The sequence below is a fragment of the Pinus tabuliformis genome, chromosome 8 (assembly GCF_031772625.1).
Source record: "Pinus tabuliformis cultivar Carrire ecotype Pingquan chromosome 8, CPIR1, whole genome shotgun sequence".
In the NCBI taxonomy this organism is placed as follows: domain Eukaryota; kingdom Viridiplantae; phylum Streptophyta; class Pinopsida; order Pinales; family Pinaceae; genus Pinus; species Pinus tabuliformis.
In genome coordinates, this window is record NC_142294.1 from 1,071,451,115 (window position 1) to 1,071,463,416 (window position 12,302).

The following is a 12,302-nucleotide window of genomic DNA, read 5'->3' on the forward strand; positions in this document are numbered from 1 at the left end:
AACAATGCTTCCACATCCTCATCCTTTATTGACAGTGCATCTGCAACAACATTTTGCTTCCCTTTTTGGTAGATGATTTCAAAGTCATAACCCATCATATTTGTGACCCATTTTTTTTGTTCTTCTAAAGATAATCTTTGTTCTAAAAAGTATTTAAGACTATCATGATCCACTTTTACCTTGAAGTGTCTTCCCATTAGGTAAGGTTGCCATTTATTAAGTGCATGCACTATTGCCAACATTTCCTTCTCATAAATAGCTTACTTGAGATGTAGCCATAAAAATACCAAATCACCTACATCAAAAATTCTTTCACTGTGACTTTGATCTACTTGTTGTTTCATTCGATTCTGCACCAAAGTGGCGTTATCCTTTAAAATTTGGAGAACTTGTTGTTGATGCTCGATGTCATATTTCACTGCTTGAATCTTTTTCTTCTTGATATGTCCTTCTATCTTGATAATTTGAGGAGTGGTAATTTCTCCCAATGCACTACAAGATATGTTCGGATTCATTTCTTGATGCTCGATGTGATCTTCACTTCTTGAACATTTTTCTTCTTGATATGTCCTTCTATCTTGATAGTTTGAGGAGTGGTAATTCTGGCCAATGTATTACAAGATATGGTCAGATTCATTTCTTCTTTCTCGATGTGATATTTCACTTCTTGAACATTTTTCTTCTTGATATGTCCTTCTATCTTGAGAGTTTGAGGAGTGGTAATTTTTGCCAATGCTTTATAAGATGTCGTCAGGTTCATTTCTTCTTTCTCTAGGGTTGGTTCCTAGTGTATATCCTCTTCTTTTGACGTTTCTTGATCCTCTTCTTCCTCATCTTCACAACCAATGTAAAATAATTTCTTCTCAGGTCACTTATGACCTTTAATGTATTTGTTATCACAATTCTAACAAATCCCTTTTGCTATTTTTTCTTCCAATTTTTGTGGTGTCAGCCTTGTAGGTTGTGGAAGGTTAGGAGAAGCAACACTTCCATCATTATAGTTGTGAGTTCTAGACTTCCTTGTTACCATAATTTTGGTTTCTAGTTTTCTTGCCAACCTCAATGCCTTCTCCAATGAATCAGGTTCCTAAAGATGAACCTCGTGTTGAATGTTATCCTTTAAAGTCCCTATCGAGACATCAATCATTTGCTTCTCTGGAATATCATTTTCCCTTATATTCAATTTTTGAAAGTCCTCAATGTGCTCTGCCATTGAACACTTTTATTTGAGATTGATCAATTGGCTAAAGAAGGTGTTGCTCTTTGTATCCTCATAATGTGTTATCATTTCCTCTGTGAAAATTGACCACGTAACAAGTGGTTTATGAGAAAAAAGCCCTTTATACCATAAAAATTGATCTGGTTCTAAATATGAAGATGCAATACGAACCTTTTGTAACAGTCACACCTCATGTAGATCAAAATATTGCTCCATCTGTAGAATCCAATTTATGGATCCTTGCCATCAAACTTCCTCATATCACCCTTTCTTGATTTTAGGAGTTCGATCTTGAAGCAACTGTCACTCTATAATTTCATATCTCCCAGATCTGAAACCATGACCTGAAATAGTCATCTGCATCCTACTCCCAATGCTACTAGTCTTATTGAAATTGGATTCCCCAAGAAGGAGTTATGCATAATCTTCCAAGATGGCCTGATTGTATACCTTTTCAAAAGAGCTAACTTGTATGAAGTGACACATCTCACTATTTCAACCTTCGGATCTAAAAAATGTACAAAGACATCTACAATCCATCTATTTTTTGTAACTTTTTACAAAATTTCAGTCTGATGCTCAGAGAGACAGTTATGACGATTTTCCCTAGGTCACTTGTTTGGGATGTAATTTGGGAGCCTGCAAAAACCCTAAATGTCTTGGACTATATCTTTGAAAATATAGAGAAACAAGATGTAAAATTTGGGTCCGATCTTCCCCACGATTTTGACTCAAATGGGTTTTAATTTAAGAGTCTAAACCTTCGTATAAAACACATTATAGCTAAACTTCCACAATGATCTGTTTGAGATTGAATTTTGGAGCTTGCAAAAACCCTAACTTCCACAGATTACATCTCCAAAAATATAGCGAGAGAAGATCTGAAATTTGGACCCAATGTTCAGAATGATTTCATCTCAAATGGGTTTTTTAATCATCTGAAACATCGTAGAAAACAAAACTATAGCGAAAATTCCACAAAGACCTGCTTGGAGCAGCGAATCCCTAGAATCCAAATCTCTAATACCAAATGTTATGAAACCAGCTCACAAAAAGATAGAAAAGAGAGATCAACGCCTTCAAAATAAGCCTCTTTGAGGGAGCAACCTCCTTTACATTACACAAATGAATAGTTCTTGGATGATACAAATGACAAGACCTCCTTTCTATATATAGGAGTCTAAGGGGTCATAATATAATCAGAGCCAACATAACAATAATAATGTAAGGGCACAATAAAAATAATAGTGGGGTTCTATGGGGCACACTAATAAAAATATGGGGACTACATTGGCACAACAATATAATAAGGGGGTTGTACTAATAACAATAAGGAGTTACACTAGTAGTATAGGGACCTAATAGTCTCTATCTAGAAAGACTAACTTGAAAGTGGAAGTGGATCAAGGGGATCATTAGTTGTGTTACCTTGCTCGTTGGTTAGGAGGAAAATCCTTCCTTCCCTGATGATTCCCTATGAAAATCTAACTGACTTGGAAAGATAAGTAATTCTAGATGACTCTTGAACTAGTTTTTTCTTTCTATAAATCAAATCCATGTATTTATTCTGGAATGTTACTTGAAAAATATTTTATTTCTATTGAAATGTTTCTATGATAATACCAAGTTGTGAATAATTTTCTATTGAAAATTAATTACAAAACCTAACCCCTATGGCCTTGATTAGTTCCGTAAGACCAACTGGAAAGACTCAGTAGCCAGGGGATAGTTTTTTACCTTATTTGGATAAACAACAAGATGTAAACCAGGTGGTACTTCCAATACGAAATTATTAACTATTCAAAAGATGTAATTGCAATTAAAGAGAATAACAACACAATTGAGAATATTCTAATAAACGAGTAAACTTGACAGTTTCTGGGTTATTGCTTCTTTTCTGACATATAAGTTTATATAAAATATAGTAAGCATTATGATTCAAGCTAATAGAAGACCAGGGGTCTTGTAGAGAAAAGGGAAATATATTTATGTATAAGGAATAAATTTTGGTTAGTTTCGATCCAGGGCCGACATGGGTTAGCCTACCAAAACAATTCTAACCACTAGAGGAAGAACAAATAATTTTGAATGGACAACTAACATTGTGATATAAATTTTAAAGAAAATAAAAATTTCAAATACCATAATTCCTTAATATGAATATAATAATAAATGTAATCAGTTCCACTTTACAACTACATTCATAAATATTGTCAAAGACCATTCTGCGTCGAAACCATTGCTAAATAATTCTACACAACCTTGCTCTCAAGGAAGCCCTAATGAAAATGATTAAGAATTGAATCCAGATCTTAAACAACAAATGTATTCATTTAATCTAGAGAAACAAGTCATAGAATCAAATTCATGAAAAAAATATGCATAATTTAAATATTGTTAGAACGACCCCATAGAGTAGACTATAGTCAGTCTGTAGATCACATGCAACCTAGCAACAACCGTACAAGAATTTTAACAAAAATTAAATATCTACGGTGGATTTCAAAATCCAAAAACAATGAACAGTTGAATAGTAAAATGGAAGAAGAAAGTTAGTAAAATAACCTAGAAGGGTAACGAAGTTGCACACAAAAGAAAACTCTTGTAGCATATAATACCTGAGAAATCACAAGAGAGATAGGGTTAGTGTTGAATCAAGATAGACATGAGCTTGTAGTCAATTTATTACAATAAAGTAAGGTAAAAAAAAATATTACGAGTGGCTTAGTGATGGGTACCATCAATGGCTACATTATAAGGCCATTTTTTCATCCTCCGGAGTATAAATTCTTGTTTTCTCACATTACTTAACATCTCTTTGGATATAATGTTCTTAGTAGGAAGACAAAATGGTCTTTGTCATACTTCGTGGCCTAATGTGGTTAATGTGCTAGAAAAATAGTAGCTTTGATTCATTTACTATACAAAGGCACGTTACAGGCATCTAGAGGAGATGTAGGAGGCTTGTCCCCTACTTTTACTCTCCTTCAACTCAAATTGATCTCTAGAATCTCTCATTAATGGTTTGAGGTCTATTGGTAGCCAATGAACTCAGGTAATTGCAAGGGTGTAAGGGAGAAGATCCACTTTTCTCGAGATTTTGGAGGGAAGAATTCCTCTTCCCAAGGAGGCTCCCCTCAGTCATCTTTGTATAAATCAACAAGCCCAAGGGCTCACTAGGATTCATACTTTTAGAGCAAGGAAAGCTACTAAGAGCCAAGTGCTTAAGACTATCATTTCCATTTTTTTGCAAGATGTATTTGAACTCCATTTTATGTTAATGAAATTCCTACTATTGTTTCACATTTCAGGTTGTTTTAGAGGTCTAATTCCCCTTGGGTTAGTGCCCAACCCAGAGGCTTTAGTCTCTCTTTATGTATCTAATTAAGGCATTATTTTAGTAGCAACATTTCCTTCTTTGTTTGAGTCAAAATTTACTTTCCAAAAAGATTGTGGTTGTAGACCTGATTTCCACCTTTCCCGTGGGATGTTTGGTTAATAATTATACAGTAGCAAGCCAAAAATATGTGGTTTCCTTCTGTTGCAGATTGTAAGGATTTAGCGCATTGATCTCTTGCATACTTTGTTTCTGCAATATAAGAGTTAAAATAATCTCTCAAGATTTAATGTATGTAGGTTATATGCATGTTATCAAGTGAATCATTTCTTAATGAAATAAAATCCTTCCTTTTTTAATTTCATAAAAATTGACTCATCCTTTCATGCTTAGCCTGTTATGCTGGAATTGGATCATTATTTTGGCATTCATTTCGAGAATGGGAAGGGATGGATTGTTGGTCTACAGGTACTACCAGTGGCTTGCATGGTTGGCACACTCATCCTACATCTCTTCTGTCACCATCAACCTCTTCCTTGACCACTCATATTTCCATCAAAATGTTTCTACTGAGGTCACTTAAGGACACCATGAACACTTGATTTTCTGCGATATGGGCCTCTAAGGGGTGCTAAGCTTGGGAAAGTCCTCATATAGCCTTTTTATGCCTTCATATACATGTATCCACCTTCAGAACACTTTTTCTACCCTTAGGATGCTCACATATCCAATATTGTAGCAAAACATGGCAATCATGTAGCATCCTATAGCAATCTTGTAGCATCCTATAGCATTGTCCAAACTTTACCAGATTTGCTATAAGAGCTTGATTTTTTCCTCTTCAAATTGAATAATGACCACTAGGTTTTCAATCCATAATTGGGGAGGACCAAAGACCACTCTAGACCCACATTTCCTTCACTGCAAGTACAAATCTGCAATTAGAATTAGAAGACAAATTTCCACATTTGAATAGAAATCAATGTTTTCTTATGAAATGTACATGGATTATAGTACTAAGGTAAAGTTTCATTGAACATAGTGATAAATAGGGTGATTCACCAATGCAAAGTAGATTAGACCTAATTCTTTAGTTTATGCCTTCTTAGGATTTTTATCACATGCATTGTTGTTGAAAAGATCAAATTTCAGTTTTCAAAGCAACATTCCACATTTTGCAAGTAGAATATTGATTTGAATTCCACAAGTAGAATAACACTTTTCATTTCTGCAATTAGCATAATCTTTACATTCCTGAAACTAGAGTAAATATTTACATTTTGATGAATATCACTTTCATTTCTGCAATTAGAATAATGTTTTCGTTCCTCGAAATAGAGTAGAAATATTTCTTTTCATCAGATTTCTTTCTCTAAGCTAACTGAAGGAGTGGTCTTTTTATACCTTGATCTAATCCATCGATTGAAGGTGGCATGAGTAGTACTTAAGCTACTGTGCATATAGCACTACCACTTCTAAGTTTGTATGAACCTGAGGTTGATAATTAAAGTTGGTAGGTTTAGGAGTCTCGATATTCCTGTTGAGATACTCATGCTCATACCCTTTTGGCACCATTTCCAAGGAGGTTTCCAAGTAGGTGTTGCTTCTACTTATAATTTTCCTTTATTTTTTCTATCTTTTGCTTTTCATCAATTCCATTGACTTGGGAATTTCAAAAAAAGGAAAAAAGTCCAAAAAGCAAAATACAAAACTAGTTCTTTCATGCCTCATAGGAGTAGGGATAATGAAGGAAAATTCCTACAAAAAATCCCCACCCATTTAAGCAATCAACCATTGCTTTGCTTTGGTGATTCTGATGTTCCCTCTATGACCATGTGGGAGTTAGAAAATCCTCTAGGTGAGAAAATTTAAATTTCTGAATAACCCATCAGGGAGGAAGATCCCATATCACCTATTTAAAATATGGATGAAAATAGGAATAAGGAGTTCTTTCTCAACAGAAAAAATAATGGGGAGACTAGGATGAAGAATATCAACCCCACTACCCTTCCACACTTCCATGGCTTAACCTCTAAGGACCCTGACACATTTATGTTTGAGTTTGTTGTAGTTTGTAGGACATGCGACTATACCTCTGAAGAAAAAAAGTTGAAGTTCTTCTCCTCCACCCTTAAAGATGCAGCTTGGCGTTGGTTCATGAGTCTACTTGGAGGTAGCATCACTACCTAGGTGGAGATGTAGCAAGCCTTTAGTGAGAAGTATAGGTATTATTATAGGTCTAAGGAGACAAAGAAATGTTTAGGATAACCCTAAGGCCATATGATTCCTTAGGAGATTATGAGGAGAGGTTCCAACTCAATTATACGAGGGATAACTACCTTGATCCCGAATCACTCAAGATTGTACTTCTCTGAGGGATTAAGGAGGATGTAATGGAGACCCACACTATGTTTTTTGGAGAACATATTTACTAGTTTACCTTTAATGACATCAATGTAGTATATAAGAACCATTCGAGGGTTGTTATGAAAAGGGGAAGGTCTAGTCAAGGTGTGGTTAACTCTTCTCCCACCACCTCAACCGTCAAACATGAGATATGAAGTATTTTGCAATATTTCAAGAGTGAAATTTTGAATGCCTTTGTCTTGTATATGGACACTATGCAAGTTAAATGGAAGCAAGATGAAGCACAAAGGGAACTATCTATCTTTTGCACCAGATGCACAAAGAGACACCCAAGAAATGAGTGCCCACTAAACACTGTAGAGCTCTATTTGTTTGTGAGGGAAACAATGAAACATATAAATTCCCCTCTCTTCCAGGCCTAAAGTTTGTATATCAAGGAGTAGATAATGGTTTGGACAATTCTATTTCATTAACTAGAGGAGGTCGCAAGGCCCAGGACAATATCAATAGGGAATGTAAGGTGCACAATATCCTCCTTACAATTCAAATCATAATGCACCCTTCCATATTTGGTACCCGCCAACTCATACATCATGGTCCATTCCCTCTCCTTGGTCCTATTCTCCTCATTATACCCTTCATATTTTCAACTCACCTTTCTAGCCATATCAACCTCAGTCTCCTTAATGGGATAACGATTCACAAGGATGGAGGCCTCAGATAGCCCAACCTCTTTCCTCACTGCCTCCTCCTCAACCTCAACCATATCTACCTCACCAACACCCACCTATGAAACCTCAAGTGCCTACCCAACCCAATATAAGCCTAAACAATACACAGGCACACCAAGTTTATAGTGTGGAAACATCCTATCCTGTGTATGTCGTGGAAGTACAAGAGATCAAACTTTGGTTGGGAGGGTATTTATAGATGATCACCCACCTTCTCCACCTGAATTTATTGAATCAGAGAAGGAATATGGTAACCCTCAAGCCAATTCACATCCCTATCTCAAAAGGTTGGTCCAACTTAAAAAGGACACCACAGAAGAGGTTGAACTTCTAGTAGAATTGAAGAAATTGTGTGTTAAAATAACCCTTCTCCGGGATATCAAAGATGTCCCCATATAAAACAAGCTTATCAAGGAAGAATGTTTCAAGAGGCTTGGGAAAAGAAGTATATATGCCCCCACTATCAATGTTCTTGGGTAGTTGTCTGAGCTAATCCTTGGGAGGGTAATCTCCCCAAAGTACTTGGAACTTGGTAGCCTAGTAGGGGATGTGCACATTTATAGCATTGTGTTCCCTAATACTTTGATTGACCTTGGTGATGTAATCAATGTTTTGACCAAGGAAACTACGCTAAGCCTCAACCTCCAAGGATCCCTGAGGAAGACAACCACATAAATGCAGCTTGTAGCCAGGTCCATAATATCCCCTCAAGGAGTTATTAAGGACATGATGGTTTCTATAAACTCTTGGGATTATCCAAAAAAATTCCTTGTCCTCCAGCCCAAGACCAGGTTTAGTGGTTATCCTCTCATCCTAGGTAGACCTTGGTTGGCCACTAATGATGCTTACACATGGGGGCTTCATTGGGGGAGCAATACCATCCCACATGCATTTATATTGGGGGATATATATCATGAAAAAAATGACATATTATATAAAGAATATAATAGGGGGTAAAGGATTTTTATATTGGTGTGTATAGAAAATGGAGCTCAAAGGTAATAAAAAAATATAAAGGGGGTATAAAAAACATTAATGGAAAAATGGATACCTACAATATCTAGTGAAAGTATTGTTTTTTTAAATTGGGAAAGTGCATTGGGTTCATATTGGTAGGGGGTTCAATAAGGTGATTTTTAGAGGCATTTTTCAATCTGTAGTCAAAATAATGTTATTTTTTATTATGCCACGAGCACACGTGATATGTCAAATGTTCAATGAGTGAAGCCCCCATGTGCTTACATTAGTGGCAGGGTTGGCAACATGACAATCACGAATGGTAATCTCTCAAATAAGCTTGTATTATATCCCCCTGCTCAACCCTGTTTTGGAAATTACTTACCCTCGTGGATATAGGAAAAGGAATAAGAAGACCTTTATCAATCATCCCTATAGTCGGTTTGTACACTAGAAACTACTGTGGGAACTAAGCAACTAGATGAAGATTTACTTATTGACAAATTCTTATAGAATCAACCTCCTAATGCCATGCTCTACCGATTTTGACCTACACCATTCCAAGGTTGTCAAAATCAACCCATCTAGGTATCTAAGAATCAACCCTTCCCTCTATGTTGAGAAAGAAGAGAAATTATGTACAGTGTTGAGAAAGCATCTTGATGCCTTTGCATGGGACTACAAGGAAATGAAATGGGTGTATACCTCAGTTTTTACTCATCATATCTACATCAAGGAGGTATGCAAGCCTGTGCACGAATGCTAGATGATGCGGGATCATTAGAGCTTCCAAGCCATAAATATTTTTGAAGAAAAGCTATGAAAGGGGTTTCAATATTGTAAAGGAATTATAATTCCTTAATTAAAAATATTATTAGATTCTTTTAATTATTATAGAATAATTTTAGAAAAGCTATGGATAAGAGAGTTTTTTTCCAGAAGGAAAAATAAAATTTGCCTTGAAAATAATGAGAGATTTAGTGAATAAATCATGACAGCTTTAGGGAATAAATCACGGAGTGGTTTATGGATTTACTAAAATATAATTTTATTGTAACTTTTTATTTAATCATTGTGAGCATGAGGGAAAACTAATGGCCAAACATATGTAGTATCAGGCCATAGAGAGTGAATGCAGAGAAATGAGAGTTTTATTAGTGTATGTGTATGTACATAGTTTATTTAATGAAATAGAGTTTCATATATTTGCCGTGCTCATGAATTTCCTTTGTGTGAATGGAAGAATTTTAATTTGTTCATGCTCTAGAATTCATTGTAAGTGAAGTAGAATTTTTATATGAAATACTTTTGCAGAAAAAATTAACAGCTTGATGATGAAGTGATTTGTCGTGTGATCTAGAGAAGGTGAATTTCCAGGAAAAGTAAAATTTTCTTGCATCAAGTGGTATCAGAGATGGTATACTATTTTGAATTAAGGATTGCAACCAGAATATGGGCGACTTCCAACAAGTAGCAGTTAGGTAGAAGTTGTAAGAGGGAAGTTCCACAGTGAGTGTGGGTAGAATTTCCAAGAGAAGCTTCCAGATAAGGAATCATACATACAAAAAGGCTAAGCATGGAAGGAAGCTTGGTGAGGTATTGGCAGCAGGTACAATGTTTACGATAGAGGGGAGGTTTGGTTGTAGTTCACTTTTCAGCATGGAGAAGCTCACAAAGATAGAGAGAATAATGACTATAGAGGGTCATTACAAAGGTTCAGGTAAAAGCCACAGGATAAGGAAGGAAGATGTCAAGGAAAATGACATCAAGAAGAAAATGAGGGATGAAGATTTTAATAGGGAACTTGCTGAAATGAAAGCATAGTTGAATGTGCTTATGGAACTAATACAACAAGAAGCTAAAGATCAGAAATACAGATGTATTTTTAAGAAGGAAGTTAAATGTCTAGTTAAGGAATTTTTTACAAGAAAGTTGCAAAAGAAGATGAGGCACATGACAAGAATCTTGTTGAAATAAGGGGAAATAAAAGAAATTGAGTACGAGGAAGAAAAATTTCACTATTGTGAACTAGAGAAAGGGTCATTACTTGATGAAGAAGAGGATATAAAAATGGATGAGATCCAAGAATCTCATATTGATGAAAGTAATGAATTTTTTGTGAATCTAGGGATAAAAATTGGAGATGAGTATGAGGAGATAATTAAAGATATAAAAGACAATCTATTTCCTAATGATAACACTAAACCTCAAGTAAAACATTCAAATTTAGTGTTTAATGTTGGGTGTGGAGCCTGATTATCGTCTTTATTTATAGGTATCACCACATTGGACCCTAGTTCGTAATGTGGCAGAAATGCCATGAGTAAAATGTACACTGCAAGGGGGTCCACGGGCAGGTGCGATATTTGGGAGCCCCGCCCTTGGCAGGGGATCAGGGGTAGCGCCCTCGAAGATAAAAATAGATGTAAAATTGCCTTGTAAAATGTTGTAATTTCGTAGTCAATCTGGGATGTTCATTAGGCAGAGATCTAACACTAGAAGTTATGTTTAATTTAGTGTTTGTTTTTTCCCTAGAAGACAACCCCTCACTATATATGAGGGAATTGTATTGAGTGTATGTAGATCCATATTCTGAGTGAGAAAGAGACATGAGATTTTGTGAGAGCGAAGATGGAGCTATAGTTAATCTGTTGTAGGTTGTATCTCTTCAATTTGCTGGGTAATATAAAACGAAGGACTCGTTGTTTCTCTGTGGATGTAGCCCAAATTTGGTGAACCATGTATATCTATGTCTCTCTTGTTTTAAGTGTTTTCTCTGTTTAGATTTCAGCAATATATTTTATGTGTTCCATTTCTCCGTAATATATAATTCTCTAAAAACTGGTATCCGAGCCGAAGGTCTATTTGGATGATAAACTCACAAGATAGAAGGATTCCTAGTTCGACTGGGAGTAATGGTGGAAGATGGTAGGTTTAGGGTCGAAAAATTTAATTGCAAAAACTACCAGCTGTGGAATATGGAGATGGAAGATTATCTATATCAGAAAGATCTATACCTACCATTGAGTGGAAAGAAAAAGAAGCTAACGAGTATGATCGACATAGAATGGGATATTCTCGATAGAAAGGCACTTGGAATAACATAGAATTGCCTAGCAGCATCGATAGCGTTTAATATTTCAATGGAAACGACAACAGAGTGTTTAATTTCGGCATTGGCCAAACTATATGAAAAACCCTCGGCCTCAAATAAGGTATTTCTTATGAATATTTTATTTAATGTGAAGATGTTAGAAGGTGGATCTGTTGCTGATCATTTAAATGAATTTAATATAGTTACCAGTCAATTAAGTTCTATAGGGGTAACTTTTGATGATGAATTTAGGGCTCTGTTATTTCTGTGCTCATTTCCAGAAAGTTGGAATGGTTTATTTATGGCCATTAGTAACTCTGTCTCTGGATCTATTACTTTAAAGCCTAATGTTGTTGTTGGTGCAATCCTTAGCAAGGAAAGGCGACAAAAAATCTCTAGTGAGACATCAGGTAATGCTTTGACTGCAGAGACTAGGGGAAGAAAAATGGAAAGAAGAAAGAGCCCATGATATCACAGTAAGTCAAGGAAAGGTAGATCCAAGTCCAGATTGGGTATGGTGTGCTGGAAATGTGGGAAGATAGGACACCTGAAGAAAGACTGAAAGTCTCAGAAGGGAAAATAAGGAGACACACAACA